The sequence below is a fragment of the Bombina bombina genome, chromosome 12, assembly GCF_027579735.1.
Source record: "Bombina bombina isolate aBomBom1 chromosome 12, aBomBom1.pri, whole genome shotgun sequence".
Taxonomy (NCBI): Eukaryota; Metazoa; Chordata; class Amphibia; order Anura; family Bombinatoridae; genus Bombina; species Bombina bombina.
Window position 1 is genome coordinate 96,857,821 of NC_069510.1, and position 17,016 is coordinate 96,874,836.

The following is a 17,016-nucleotide window of genomic DNA, read 5'->3' on the forward strand; positions in this document are numbered from 1 at the left end:
TGACACACTGGTACACACACAGTTGCACACTGGTACACACACAGTCACACACCGGTACACACACAGACTGACACACAGGTGCAGTGACACACTGGTACATACATTAGTACACACACAGATGCAGTGACACACTGGTACACACATTAGTACACACTGACACACACATGCAGTAACACACTGGTACACACACATGCAGTAACACACTGGTATACACATTAGTACACATTAACAGACAGATGCAGTGACACACTGGTGCACACACAGACTGACACACAGATGCAGTGACACACTGGTACACATACTGACACACAGATGCAGTAACACACTGGTATACACATTAGTACACATTAACAGACAGATGCAGTGACACACTGGTACACACACAGTTGCACACTGGTACACACACAGTCACACACCGGTACACACACAGACTGACACACAGGTGCAGTGACACACTGGTACATACATTAGTACACACACAGATGCAGTGACACACTGGTACACACATTAGTACACACTGACACACAGATGCAGTAACACACTGGTACACACACATGCAGTAACACACTGGTATACACATTAGTACACATTAACAGACAGATGCAGTGACACACTGGTACACACACAGTCACACACCGGTACACACACAGACTGACACACAGGTGCAGTGACACACTGGTACATACATTAGTACACACACAGATGCAGTGACACACTGGTACACACATTAGTACACATTAACAGACAGATGCAGTGACACACTGGTACACACACAGTTGCACACTGGTACACACACAGACTGACACACAGGTGCAGTGACACACTGGTACATACATTAGTACACACACAGATGCAGTGACACACTGGTACATACACCGACACAGTAACACACTGGTACTTACACACACACTGAGACACAGATTCAGTGACACACTAGTACACAGACACAGTAACACTGGTACACTGACACTCAGGCACAGTGGTATACTGGTACACACACATTGACGCACATGCATAGCAACATACTATTATATACAGTGACACATTGGTAAACATATACACAGTTACACACTGGTACACACACAGATAGTGACATACTAGTACACACAGTTATGCACACAGATACACACACACTGGTAAACAGACAAACACAGATGCACATAGTGACACACTGGTACACAGAGACACACCGATGGACACACATACTGACACGCAATCACAGCAACATACTGGTACACACAGATACATACGAACACGCAATTATAGCAACATACTGTACACACACACAGATACAGTGGCACACAGGTACATATTGACGCACACACAGCGACATACTGGTACACACACAGATACAGTGAAACACAGGTACATACTAACTCGCACACACAGCAACATACTGGTATACACACAGATACAGTGACACACAGGTACATATTGACGCACACACAGCGACATACTGGTACACACACAGATACAGTGACACACAGGTACATACTAACACGCACACACAGCAACATACTGGTATACACACAGATACAGTGGCACACAGGTACATATTGACACACACACAGCAACATACTGGTACACACACAGATACAGTGACACACAGGTACATACTAACACGCACACACAGCAACATACCGGTACACACACAAATACAGTGACACACAGGTACATACTGACACGCACACACAGCAACATACTGGTACACACACAAATACAGTGACACAGCAACATACTGACACGCAATCACAGCAACATACTGGTACACACACAGATACAGTGACACACAGCAACATACTGGTACACACACAGATACAGTGACACACAGCAACATACTGGTACACACACAGATACAGTGACACACAGCAACATACTGGTACACACACAGATATAGTGACACACAGCAACATACTGGTACACACACAGATACAGTGACACACAGGTACATACTGATACACAATCAGAGCAACATACTGGTACACACACAGAGTGACACACAGGTACATACTGACACGCACACACAGCAACATACTGGTACACACACAGATACAGTGACACACAGCTACATACTGACACGCAATCACAGCAACATACTGGTACACACACAGATACAGTGACACACAGCTACATACTGGTACGCAATCACAGCAACATACTGGTACACACACAGATACAGTGACACACAGCAACATACTGGTACACACACAGATACAGTGACACACAGGTATATACTGACACACACACACAGTTACATACTGACACACAATCACAGCAACATACTGGTACACACACAGTGACACACAGGTACATACTGACACGCACACACAGCAACATACTGTACACACACAGATACAAACTGATACGCACACACAGCAACATACTCGTACAGATACAGTGGAACACAGATACATACTGACACGCAATCTCAGCAACATACTGGTACACACCCAGTGGCACACAGTTACATACCGACACTCACACATAGCAACATACTGGTACACACACAGATACAGTGACACATAGCTATATACTGACACTCACACATAGCAACATACTGGTACACACACAGATACAGTGACACACAGCTACATACTGACATGCAATCACAGCAACATACTGGTACACACACAGATACAGACTGACACAGCAACATACTGTACACACACAGATACATACTGACGCACACACAGCAACATACTGGTACACACACAGATACAGTGGCACACAGTTACATACTGACACGCACACATAGCAACATACTGGTACACACACAGATACAGTGACACACAGGTACATACTGACACACAATCACAGTAACATACTGGTACACACACAGATACAGTGACACACAGCTACATACTGACACGCAATCACAGCAACATACTGGTACACACACAGTGACACACAGGTCCATACTGACATGCAGACACAGCAACATACTGTACACACAGCAACATACTGGTACACACACAGATACAGTGGCACACAGGTACATACTGACATGCACACACAGCAACATACTGTACACACAGATACATACTGACACGCACACAGCAACATACTGGTACACACACAGATACATACTGACACGCACACAGCAACATACTGGTACACACACTGATACAGTGACACACAGGTACATACTGACACGCACACACAGCAACATACTGGTACACACACACATACAGTGACACACAGCTACATACTGACACGCAATCACAGCAACATACTGGTACACACACAGTGACACACAGGTACATACTGACATGCACACACAGCAACATACTGTACACACACAGATACATACTGATACGCGCACACAGCAACATACTCGTACAGATACAGTGGCACACAGATACATACTGACACGCAATCACAGCAACATACTGGTACACACACATACAGTGGCACACAGTTACATTCTGACACTCACACAAAGCAACATACTGGTACACACACAGATACAGTGACACACAGCTACATACTGACACGCAATCACAGCAACATACTGGTACACACACAGGTACACACTGACACGCACATACAGCAACATACTGGTACACGCACAGATACAGTGACACAAAGGTACACACTGACACGCACACACAGCAACATACTGGTACAGATACAGTGACATACAGATACGGTGACAAACAGGTACATACTGACACGCACACACAGCAACATACTGTACACACACAGATACAGTGGCACACAGCAACATACTGGTATACACACAGATACAGTGACACACAGCTATATACTGACACTCACACATAGCAACATACTGGTACACACACAGATACAGTGACACACAGCTACATACTGACACGCAATCACAGTAACATACTGGTACACACACAGATACAGTAGCACACGGCAACATACTGGTACACACACATACATTGGCACACAGTTACATACTGACACTCACACATAGCAACATACTGGTACACACACAGATACAGTGACACACAGCTACATACTGACCCGCAATCACAGCAACATACTGGTACACACACAGATACAGTGGCACACAGATCAACATATTGTACACACACAGATACATACTGACATGCACACACAACAACATACTGGTACACACACAGATACAGTGGCACATAGGTACACACTGACACACACATGCAGCAACATACTGGTACACACACAGATACAGTGACACACAGGTACATACTGACACTCACACACAGCAACATACTGGAAAACACACAGTGACACACAGGTACATACTGACACGCACACACAGCAACATACTGTACACACACAGGTACACACTGACAGGCACACACAGCAACATACTGTACACACACAGATACGGTGACAAACAGGTACATACTGACACGCACATACAGCAACATACTGGTACACAAACAGATACAGTGACACACAGGTAAACACTGACACGCACACACAGCAGCATACTGGTACACACACAGATACAGTGGCACACAGTTACATACTGACACGCACACACAGCAACATACTGGTACACATACAGATACAGTGACACACAGGTGCTTACTGACGCACACACAGCAACATACTGGTACAGATACAGTGACAAACAGATACATACTGACACGCACACACAGCAACATACTGTACACACACAGATACAGTGACACACAGGTACACACTGACACGCACACACAGCAACATACTGTACACACACAGATACGGTGACACACAGGTACATACTGACAAGCACACTCAGCAACATACTGGTACACACACAGATACAGTGACCCACAGTTACATACTGACACTCAATCACAGCAACATACTGGTACACACACAGAGTGTGTCACAGATACCAGGCTGCCAAGGCCACCCCCTCTCTCTTTGTGGATCATTGTGTTCCCACCTGTTTTACTTTTATTGTTACCTTGATTACACTTTGCCCTTAATAAGCTGATCACTGCCCCGCTTGGCCCTTCCTGACTTTCCGAGACCCCACTGAACTTTGACCTAGGTCGCCTCAGAGGCCCATTGCCCCAGAGCTCCTCTCTTTTGGGGACTTGTTATGCCTTCGATGGACATGGGTTGGGGTAATTGCTGAGAGGGAGCTCCCTCGGGAACCTGGGGTTTTGGATACCTCTCCAACTCATGCTCGCCCGGAGTACCTTTGACTGGTTGCCGCTCTGGCCCCCAGAGACAGATCGTGATGCTTTTTGGACTAGGACATCTAGGGGCCCAGAGCGCTCCAACGGTACACGGGAATAGCTGACGTTCCCTCGGGATCACCCCGAAACTGCAACCTAACTATTGTCGGATCTCTGTGACTATGGCTCCTATGGAGGTGCCAGCCTGTCTGGAGGGGCGGGGATCTATTGATCAGATAAAGTCTGTTAGTGTTTCCCCTTAATACTGGTCTTATCTGGTTATTAGGATGGGCTACTTGCTAAAATCACTTTCCCACTCTACAGCTATAGGTTGCGGGGTAAAGAAGGATTGTTTTGGCGGAGATAACCAGTCGGTGTAACCGGAGTGTGCTGCTGTGAAGTGGCAACAATGTTGCATTAGTGTGGGTGGGGATTTAGCTTACCTATAAGATGCTAGGTTACAGGCCCCAGAGCCTCTTTCCAGCTCGTTTTGTCTGATACCAGTCTGCTGCAGCATGGATCGCTCGGCTGGAGTACCTGTGAGAATAGAAGAGTTGGAGGAGCTGATGATAGGGGACTTTGACTCAGAGGAAGATGTCATACCGCCATCACCCCGTTTCCCTCTGACAGAGCTAAGGTGGGATTTCTCATCTCGTTACTCTCTGACACAGCTCTTGCCTGGGCTAATCCCTTGTGGGAGACTAATAAACCTGTGATTTCAAATTACCCTGAATTTGTGGCCTCCTTTCGAAGGGTATTTGATGTTCCGGCTCGCTCCTCCTCTGCTGCTAAACAACTCATATCCATTCAGCAAGGTATAAGATCTGTTGCTCAGTATGCTATTGAGTTCCGTACACTTGCTGCAGAGGTAGGTTGGAACAATGAAGCCCTTGTTGCCGCCTTCTTTCATGGGCTCTCTGATGCGATTAAAGACAAAGTTGCTACCAGAGATTTACCTGAGGATCTTGAGACATTGGTGTCTTTTTTGATCCTAATTGACATCAGACTCAGAGAGAGGCCCTCTTTCAAGGAGCGCTTGCGGAAGCCTCCTGTTCCGTTGTCTCCTACGTGTTCGTTCCCACCCATGCCTCCCTCTCCTCCCATGCCTCCTGGTCCTGAGTCACCAGGTACTGCTGAGCCAATGCAGTTGGGATTCACGCGTCTCTGCGGTGGAGAGGACCTTTAGGAGGAGGGAGGGGCTCTGCCTCTATTGTGGGTTACAGGGCCACCTTTTGAAGTCTTGTCCTACACGGCCGGGAAACACTCACACCTAAGGTCCTGTCGGGGGCAGACCTTGGGTGGTTTATCCTCGTCCCCGGAACCGCTTAAGGAGAAACCTTTGGTCACGGTTGTCCTTTCCTGGGTGGACTCCTCCGTAGTCACTCAGGCTCTTGTTGACTCCGGTGCTGTAGGCTATTTAATTGACAGTGCTTTTGTATCAAAGCACTCCATTTCTGTTTTGCCTTGGTCCGTTCCGCTTGCTATTGAGGCCATTAATGGCAGTTACTCACGAAACTGCTCCGTTGTCCATGGCTGTTGGGGCTCTCCATTTTGAAACCCTCCAGTTCCAGGTGATAAACTCTCTGCATTTTCCGGTTGTTCTGGGTTATCTCTGGCTTCAAAAGCACAATCCCAGTCTCGACTGGCGCAGGTCCGAAATTTTGTCGTGGTCCCCGCAATGTATTTCCACTTGTCTTTGGAAACCAGTTAAAGTCTTGCGCACTTCTTCGGTATCTCAATTTCCAGAGGAGTACAGAGAGTTCCTAGACATTTTTGACAAGGTGCATGCCGGTACGTTGCCTCCTCACCGGTCTTACGATTGTGCCATAGACCTGCAACCCGAAGCCATTCCTCCTCTGGGCCGGGTATACCCTCTGTCTGTTGCAGAGAATTGTGATATGGAGGAGTATGTTGCCGGTGCTCTGTCGCGGGGGATCATCCGCAAATCCTGCTCTCCTGCAGGGGCTGGCTTCTTCTTTGTGAAGAAAAAGGGTGTCGAGTTAAGACCATGCATCGATTATAGGGGTCTTAATCGTCTTACCATTAAGAATGCTTACCCTATTCCGCTCATTACGGAACTCTTTGACCACCTCAAGGGAGCTACAGTCTTTACTAAACTTGATTTGAGAGGAGCGTACAATCTCGTTAGGATTAAGGAGGGCCACGAATGGAAAACAGCATTTAACACCAGGAGTGGGCATTATGAGTATCTTGTAATGCCCTTTGGCCTATTTAATGCTCCTGCTGTTTTTCAGTAATTTATTAATGATGTCCTATGAGATATGTTGCAACAGTGTGTTGTGGTGTACTTAGACGACATCCTCATACACTCACCCACACTTGAGGCTCATCTTTCTGATGTTACACAGGTTCTTCAGAGACTACGTGAGAACGGCCTATTTTGTAAACTCGAAAAATGTGAGTTCCATCAGACTCAAGTAACCTTCCTAGGTTATGTTATCTCCGTTGCAGGGTTCTCCATGGATCTTGTCAAGTTATCTGCAGTTCTGAAGTGGCCTCGCCCAGTTGGTCTTCGGTCTATTCAACGTTTTTTGGGGTTCGCCAATTAATATAGAAAGTTTATTAAAAACTTTTCTTCCTTGGTCAAACCTATCATAAACATGACCCGTAAAGAGAATTATCCACTCCATTGGTCACCTACTGCCATTAAGGCCTTTAATAGTCTTAAGACTGCCTTTGCTGCCGCTTTAGTTCTGGCTCATCCTAACCCTGTCCTGCCTTTTGTTCTTGAGGTCGATGCGTCTGAGACTGGAGTAGGTGCCCTCTTGTCTCAACGTCCTACGCCTGACGGTTCCTTGCATCCGTGTGGTTTCTTCTCTAAGAAATTGTCTCCAGCGGAGTGCAATTATGAAATTGGCGACAGGGAATTACTGGCCATAATTTTGGCACTCAAGGAATGGAGGCATCTTCTCGACGGTACTAGCGTGCCAGTGCTCATTCTTACTGACCACAAGAATTTAACTTATCTATCTGAAGCAAAACGTTTGTTGCCCCAACAGGCCAGATGGGCGCTATTTTTGTCTCGGTTTAATTATGTGGTCTCCTACCTGCCTGGTAGTAAGAATGTTAGGGCTGATGCCCTCTCTCGACAATTTTCGCCTCTGTCCAAGGAGGAGTCTGTACCTACTCCTGTTATACCTCCTGACCATATTTTGGCTACCATACGTACTAATTTGACTTCTCCCTTGGGGGAGGAGATCCTGGCTGCACAAACCAATGCACCTCCTGAGAAACCTAATGGTAAGTGTTGTGTTCCTGAGAATCTTCGAACTAAACTTTTGCACACTTACCACTATCTTAAAGCAGCAGGTCACCCAGGCAAGAACCAAATGATTTGGTCTATCACTCGACAATTCTGGTGGCCAAGTCTTCGTTCTGATGTTGCTGTGTATGTTGCCTTCTGCTCAGTTTGTGCACAGAATAAGACTCCTCAACGTCTTCCTGTGGGTCTTCTTAAACCTATTGCTAATGGTGAGCGTCCTTGGACACATCTTTCCATGGACTTCATTGTCGAGCTCCCTGTTTCCATTGGCAATACTGTTATCCTTATGGTGGTTGACCGTTTTTCTAAAATGTCACATTGCATTCCCTTGATGAAGCTGCCTACCGCTCAGGAGCTTGCTTCAATTTTTGCCCAGGAGGTCTTCCGTTTACATGGGTTACCAAAGGAGATAGTGTCGGACCGGGGTAGCCAGTTTGTCTCCATATTTTGGTTTTCCTTTTGTGCTCAAATGGGGATCCAGCTTTCCTTCTCCTCTGCATATCACCCTCAATCCAATGGGGCTGCGGAACGGTCTAATCAAGATCTGGAACAGTTCCTCCATTGCTATGTCTCAGATCACCACAATAATTGGTCTGAACTGTTACCTTGGGCAGAGTTTGCTCGTAATAGTACTATTAATGCTTCCTCCAAGTTATCCCCGTTCATGGCTAATTATGGCCTAGATTTAGAGTTCGGCGGTAGCCGTCAAAACCAGCGTTAGAGGCTCCTAACGCTGGTTTTGGCCGCCCGCTGGTATTTGGAGTCAGTGATTAAAGGGTCTAACGCTCACTTTTCAGCCGCGACTTTTCCATACCGCAGATCCCCCTACGCCATTTGCGTAGCCTATCTTTTCAATGGGATCTTCCTAACGCCGGTATTTAGAGTCGTTTCTGCAGTGAGCGTTAGAGCTCTAACGACAAGATTCCAGCCGCCTGAAAATAGCAGGAGTTAAGAGCTTTCTGGCTAACGCCGGTTTATAAAGCTCTTAACTACTGTACCCTAAAGTACACTAACACCCATAAACTACCTATGTACCCCTAAACCGAGGTCCCCCCACATCGCCGCCACTCGATTAAAATTTTTAACCCCTAATCTGCCGACCGCCACCTACGTTATACTTATGTACCCCTAATCTGCTGCCCCTAACACCGCCGACCCCTGTATTATATCTATTAACCCCTAACTTGCCCCCCACAACGTCGCCGCAAGCTACTTAAAATAATTAACCCCTAATCTTCCGACCGCAAATCGCCGCCACCTACGTTATCCCTATGTACCCCTAATCTGCTACCCCTAACATCGCCGACCCCTATGTTATATTTATTAACCCCTAATCTGCCCCCCTCAACGTCGCCGACACCTACCTACACTTATTAACCCCTAATCTGCCGAGCGGACCTGAGCGCTACTATAATAAAGTTATTAACCCCTAATCCGCCTCACTAACCCTATCATAAATAGTATTAACCCCTAATCTGCCCTCCCTAACATCGCCGACACCTACCTTCAATTATTAACCCCTAATCTGCCGACCGGAGCTCACCGCTATTCTAATAAATGTATTAACCCCTAAAGCTAAGTCTAACCCTAACACTAACACCCCCCTAAGTTAAATATAATTTTTATCTAACGAAATAAATTAACTCTTATTAAATAAATGATTCCTATTTAAAGCTAAATACTTACCTGTAAAATAAATCCTAATATAGCTACAATATAAATTATAATTATATTATAGCTATTTTAGGATTAATATTTATTTTACAGGCAACTTTGTAATTATTTTAACCAGGTACAATAGCTATTAAATAGTTAAGAACTATTTAATAGTTACCTAGTTAAAATAATAACAAATTTACCTGTAAAATAAATCCTAACCTAAGATATAATTAAACCTAACACTACCCTATCAATAAAATAATTAAATAAACTACCTACAATTACCTACAATTAACCTAACACTACACTATCAATAAATTAATTAAACACAATTGCTACAAATAAATACAATTAAATAAACTATCTAAAGTACAAAAAATAAAAAAGAACTAAGTTACAGAAAATAATAAAATATTTACAAACATAAGAAAAATATTACAACAATTTTAAACTAATTACACCTACTCTAAGCCCCCTAATAAAATAACAAAGCCCCCCAAAATAAAAAATTCCCTACCCTATTCTAAAATACAAATATTACAAGCTCTTTTACCTTACCAGCCCTGAACAGGGCCCTTTGCGGGGCATGCCCCAAGAATTTCAGCTCTTTTGCCTGTAAAAAAAAACATACAATACCCCCCCCCCAACATTACAACCCACCACCCACATACCCCTAATCTAACCCAAACCCCCCTTAAATAAACCTAACACTAATCCCCTGAAGATCTTCCTACCTTGTCTTCACCATACCAGGTTCACCGATCCGTCCTGGCTCCAAGATCTTCATCCAACCCAAGCGGGGGTTGGCGATCCATAATCCGGTGCTCCAAAGTCTTCCTCCTATCCGGCAAGAAGAGGACATCCGGACCGGCAAACATCTTCTCCAAGCGGCATCTTCTATCTTCTTCCATCCGATGACGACCGGCTCCATCTTGAAGACCTCCAGCGCGGATCCATCCTCTTCTTCCGACGACTAGACGACGAATGACGGTTCCTTTAAGGGACGTCATCCAAGATGGCGTCCCTCGAATTCCGATTGGCTGATAGGATTCTATCAGCCAATCGGAATTAAGGTAGGAATTTTCTGATTGGCTGATGGAATCAGCCAATCAGAATATAGTTCAATCCGATTGGCTGATCCAATCAGCCAATCAGATTGAGCTCGCATTCTATTGGCTGATCGGAACAGCCAATAGAATGCGAGCTCAATCTGATTGGCTGATTGGATCAGCCAATCGGATTGAACTATATTCTGATTGGCTGATTCCATCAGCCAATCAGAAAATTCCTACCTTAATTCCGATTGGCTGATAGAATCCTATCAGCCAATCGGAATTCGAGGGACGCCATCTTGGATGACGTCCCTTAAAGGAACCGTCATTCGTCGTCTAGTCGTCGGAAGAAGAGGATGGATCCGCGCTGGAGGTCTTCAAGATGGAGCCGGTCGTCATCGGATGGAAGAAGATAGAAGATGCCGCTTGGAGAAGATGTTTGCCGGTCCGGATGTCCTCTTCTTGCCGGATAGGAGGAAGACTTTGGAGCACCGGATTATGGATCGCCAACCCCCGCTTGGGTTGGATGAAGATCTTGGAGCCAGGACGGATCGGTGAACCTGGTATGGTGAAGACAAGGTAGGAAGATCTTCAGGGGATTAGTGTTAGGTTTATTTAAGGGGGGTTTGGGTTAGATTAGGGGTATGTGGGTGGTGGGTTGTAATGTTGGGGGGGGGTATTGTATGTTTTTTTTTACAGGCAAAAGAGCTGAAATTCTTGGGGCATGCCCCGCAAAGGGCCCTGTTCAGGGCTGGTAAGGTAAAAGAGCTTGTAATATTTGTATTTTAGAATAGGGTAGGGAATTTTTTATTTTGGGGGGCTTTGTTATTTTATTAGGGGGCTTAGAGTAGGTGTAATTAGTTTAAAATTGTTGTAATATTTTTCTTATGTTTGTAAATATTTTATTATTTTCTGTAACTTAGTTCTTTTTTATTTTTTGTACTTTAGATAGTTTATTTAATTGTATTTATTTGTAGCAATTGTGTTTAATTAATTTATTGATAGTGTAGTGTTAGGTTAATTGTAGGTAATTGTAGGTAGTTTATTTAATTATTTTATTGATAGGGTAGTGTTAGGTTTAATTATATCTTAGGTTAGGATTTATTTTACAGGTAAATTTGTTATTATTTTAACTAGGTAACTATTAAATAGTTCTTAACTATTTAATAGCTATTGTACCTGGTTAAAATAATTACAAAGTTGCCTGTAAAATAAATATTAATCCTAAAATAGCTATAATATAATTATAATTTATATTGTAGCTATATTAGGATTTATTTTACAGGTAAGTATTTAGCTTTAAATAGGAATCATTTATTTAATAAGAGTTAATTTATTTCGTTAGATAAAAATTATATTTAACTTAGGGGGGTGTTAGTGTTAGGGTTAGACTTAGCTTTAGGGGTTAATACATTTATTAGAATAGCGGTGAGCTCCGGTCGGCAGATTAGGGGTTAATAATTGAAGGTAGGTGTCGGCGATGTTAGGGAGGGCAGATTAGGGGTTAATACTATTTATGATAGGGTTAGTGAGGCGGATTAGGGGTTAATAACTTTATTATAGTAGCGCTCAGGTCCGCTCGGCAGATTAGGGGTTAATAAGTGTAGGCAGGTGTCGGCGACGTTGTGGGGGGCAGATTAGGGGTTAATAAATATAACATAGGGGTCGGCGATGTTAGGGCAGCAGATTAGGGGTACATAGGGATAACGTAGGTGGCGGCGGTTTACGGAGTGGCAGATTAGGGGTTAAAAGTGTAATGCAGGGGTCAGCGATAGCGGGGGCGGCAGATTAGGGGTTAATAAGTGTAAGGTTAGGGGTGTTTAGACTCGGGGTACATGTTAGAGTGTTAGGTGCAGACGTAGGAAGTGTTTCCCCATAGGAAACAATGGGGCTGCGTTAAGAGCTGAACGCTGCTTTTTTGCAGGTGTTAGGTTTTTTTTCAGCTCAAACTGCCCCATTGTTTCCTATGGGAGAATCGTGCACGAGCACGTTTTTGATGCCGGCCGCGTCCGTAAGCAACTCTGGTATCGAGAGTTGCATTTGCGGTAAATATGCTCTACGCTCCTTTTTTGGAGCCTAACGCAGCATTTGTTTGAACTCTCGATACCAGAGTTAAATTTATGGTGCGGCCAGAAAAAAACCCGCGGAGCGTTAACAGCCCTTTTACCGCCGAACTCCAAATCTAGGCCCCAGGGTTTTAACCATCCTTGTTGCCCAATTCATTCATGTCTCAGGGTATTCCAGCTTTGGAGGAGCATCTCCGGCAACTCCGTTCCACGTGAGTGCAGATTCAGGATTGCCTTCATCGTTCTATGCAGCGACAAATGTTCCAGGTTGATCGTAGGCGTCTGCTGCCGCCTTCCTACCAGGTTGGTGAGAGAGTTTGGCTGTCCTCCCGCAACTTGAATCTTCGTGTGCCTTCCAATAAATTGGCTCCCGTTATGTTGGTCCTTTTCGAATACTCCGACGGGCTAATCCTGTGGCCTACGCTCTTGACTTTCCTCCTGCTATGCGCATCTCCAATGTTTTTCATGTCTCCCTCTTGAAACCATTGGTTTGTAATCGGTTTACCACTATGTTGCCTCGTCCCCGTCCTATCTTTTTTGACAACCATGAGGAGTATGAGGTCAGCAGCATTATTGACTCTCGTATGTCCAGGGGCCATGTACAGTATTTGGTTCACTGGAGGGGCTACGGTCCGGAGGAGCGTTCTTGGGTTCCCTCTTCTGATGTTCATGCTCCCGCCCTCCTCCGTGCCTTCCATGCCCGTTTCCCCAATAAGCCTTTTGTCCTTCCGCGGGGGAGGGGTCGTTGAGGGGAGGGTACTGTCAGGGTTTTTTCCCTGTCTTGTTTGCCATGTGCTGCTGGCAGCCATTTTACTCACCTCTCTTGCTGACTATGGTGCATTGTGGGGGATGCTGCTCATTTCCTGCACTTCCTTTTATGGCCAGACTGGTGTGCATCATCCGTGTGAGACAGGATGCAGTCTCAGAATTGTGATGTCATCACTTATTATTTAAAGGGCTTCTGTTCAGTATGCTTTGCCTTTGCGTTGTCTCAGACCTGTTTGTGAGAGTTCCTGTGTATTACCTGGCTGCCTGACGTCCTTCCTGGTTCCTGATCCCTGGCTTGTTCCTGACTCTGCTGTTTTCCTTGTTCCTGATTCCGGCTCGTCTGACTATTCGCTTTGGCTCTTGACTCGGCTCGTCTGACTACCAGCTCTGGTTTTGACTCCTGGCTTGTTATTTGACTTGTGGTCTTTTTATTATTTTTTGCTATTAATAAAGGTGTGATTATTTTTGCACTTCTCGTCTCAGTCTGATTCCTGGCACCCTGACAGAGTGATAGCCCAGGGGGTATTGATGCCATGTTTGATCGGCCCTTGTCCTCCCCCGTGGTACTCCTCTCCCTCAATTTTCATTTCAGGATACCATGGAGTGTCAAAGTGCGTTTGTAGCCATGCAGCACGGTCCAGGTGGTTGTGGCGATGAGGAGCAGAGCCGTGAGTAGCCATCAACTTCCTCCGGTCCCCTGTCTGTGCAGCATCCTCTGGAAACTGGTAAGTCAAATTTGTCTTCCGGGCATAGGGGTTTTAGCTCATCTTCTGATGATTCTGGGTCTGAAAGTGATAGATCGCTGGGGTTGGAGGCCAAGGGTCAGAAGAGAATGTATAGGATGATGAAATAGTTAGTTGAGGAAAGAAAGCCCATGGGTCTTACACCTGGTTTGTCCCACATGGAGCCCAGTGTTCTGTTGCCGACACCTCCCACGCTAGCGGGGGTTGCTAGCCCTGAGGCGACAACTAGACATAAGGTGGCTACGTATGGGAACACGCATCCGTGGCCCTCATTCAGCCTTCATGAGCATCTCAAATCCAAAATGGTTAGACGGATTCAGGAAGGTATATATGTCCACATGTTCAAACTCTCTACCGAAGCCTATCACCAGAAAGAAATGGCGGAGGACGGTACGGGCCCCAAAAAAAGTTCAAAGGGCCTGATTCGTTTGACGAGTGGCGTAAATGTTTTCGGGTGTATGCCTCGTGCTATATCACTAAATTTCCCGATCAGGCATTGGATATTCTCAAATATCAGGATGCCATTGAAACCGTTTATGAACGGTATAGGGGGGGGGCGTGGCGTGACTATGACATGGCGTTTCGGTGGAAGATTGGTAACCCTCTCCTGTCATAGACTTGCGTCTATGGGCGCAGTTGGGGCCTGAAAAGCAGGTCATACCTAGGCAGGTGCCCACAGGACCTTCAATCAAGCCCCTCAGCGTTCTCGATGGTGTCCCACAGGGTTTGCTGGCGATTCCAGGATTAAGCTCTGCACCAAGGGTACAGTGTGCACGTTCCGCCATGCTTGTAAGCACTGCGGGGGTGGCCACTCTGGTTCTGAGTGCACCAGATCCCAGGAAGCCGGTCACTCTCAGGAGTGGCCCGGTTCTGGTTCCAAGCCTTTCGTTGCTGGAAAGGGCGGCCACCCCACTGAGGGTAGCCGTAATTGAGAAATGGTTGCTGCTTTATCCTGATCGGGGGGGGGCGATTTACTTGCCGCCAGTCTCCGATGGGGATTTACTATCCCCATCAGCTCAGCAGTTGTGGGTTCCTCTGTTCGTAGGAATCTGAAATCAGCATATCAATTTCCAAGCGTTGTGAGGGAGAAACTGGGCAAGGAGATAGCTTTGGGCCACCTGGCTGGCCCATTTGGGGCGATTCCGATTCCGGGATTAGGGGTCGTTCCAAAGAAGGAGCCGGGTAAGTTTAGGCTCATTCAGCACCTTTCCTTTCCAAAGGGGCGGTCGGTTAACGATGCAATTTCTCCCGAACTTAGTTTGGTTCATTACCAGTCCTTTGACGATGTGCTTACGCTGGTCCGAAGGGCAGGGGCTCTTTTGGCAAAACTGGATGTGGAATCTGTGTTTCGGCTCCTTTCCATGCACCCCTCCTCCTTTCGCCTCATGGGGTGTTGGTTTGAGGGAAAGTATTTCGTAGTCAAATGCTTCCCTATGGGTTGCTCCATCTAATGTGCCTATTTTGAAGCTTTTTGTAGTTTCTAGCACTGGGCCATCGCGGCGGTTGCTGGTTTCGATGGCTTGGCACACTAACTGGAAGGTAGATGAAGGTCACTAGATTCCTGCTGGCCAGATTGGGCATCCCTTTGGCGGAGGACAAGACCCAGGGTCCTTGTACATGCTTTATTTTTCTGGGCATAGACATCGACTCGGCAGCAATGCAATGTCGCTTGCCGCAAGTAAAAATTGCCCGCATGCTGGGGGCTGTCAGGTCCATGAAATCGGAGCCTTACAGGTCCATAAAGAATTTTGCCGGCAGGATTATTCCTATAGGTAGAATATTCCTTTGACAGCTTGAACGGCAGTTATGTGGCGAGCGGTCCCAAACGCGTAGGTTTCACATGTCAGCTGAAATGGTAGATGACCTTGCAGATTACCGGCCGACGAGGGCTCAGCTTGTTGCCCAGTCAGGCTCCTTAGGACCTACATGGACGTGCGTCCGGAGGGTCCGTCACAGTTCTTTGTTCATGGGGACAGTTCCCCGTTGACAAGATTCCAATTCAGGAGAGTCCTGAACTGGGCAGCATCGAGAGTGGGCCTTGACCCGAGGGTCATTGCTCCTCACTCATTAAGGGTTGGAGCGGCTACCACCTCCGCAGGTTTGGGTTGGTCTGCTGACCACATTAGATCACTGGGGAGATGGAGGTCTAAGAGATACCTGTTGTACGTTAGGCCATTAATTGTGTGAATGTTTTGTTTTAATTTGCGATATTCCCTGTTAACTGTTGTTTCTTTGCAGGGCCGAGGGACGATCCATTGAGAGTGTGGATCATGGGTCACTCCTACATCCATTGAGTGGAGCTGAGAGCGATCGCGAGAC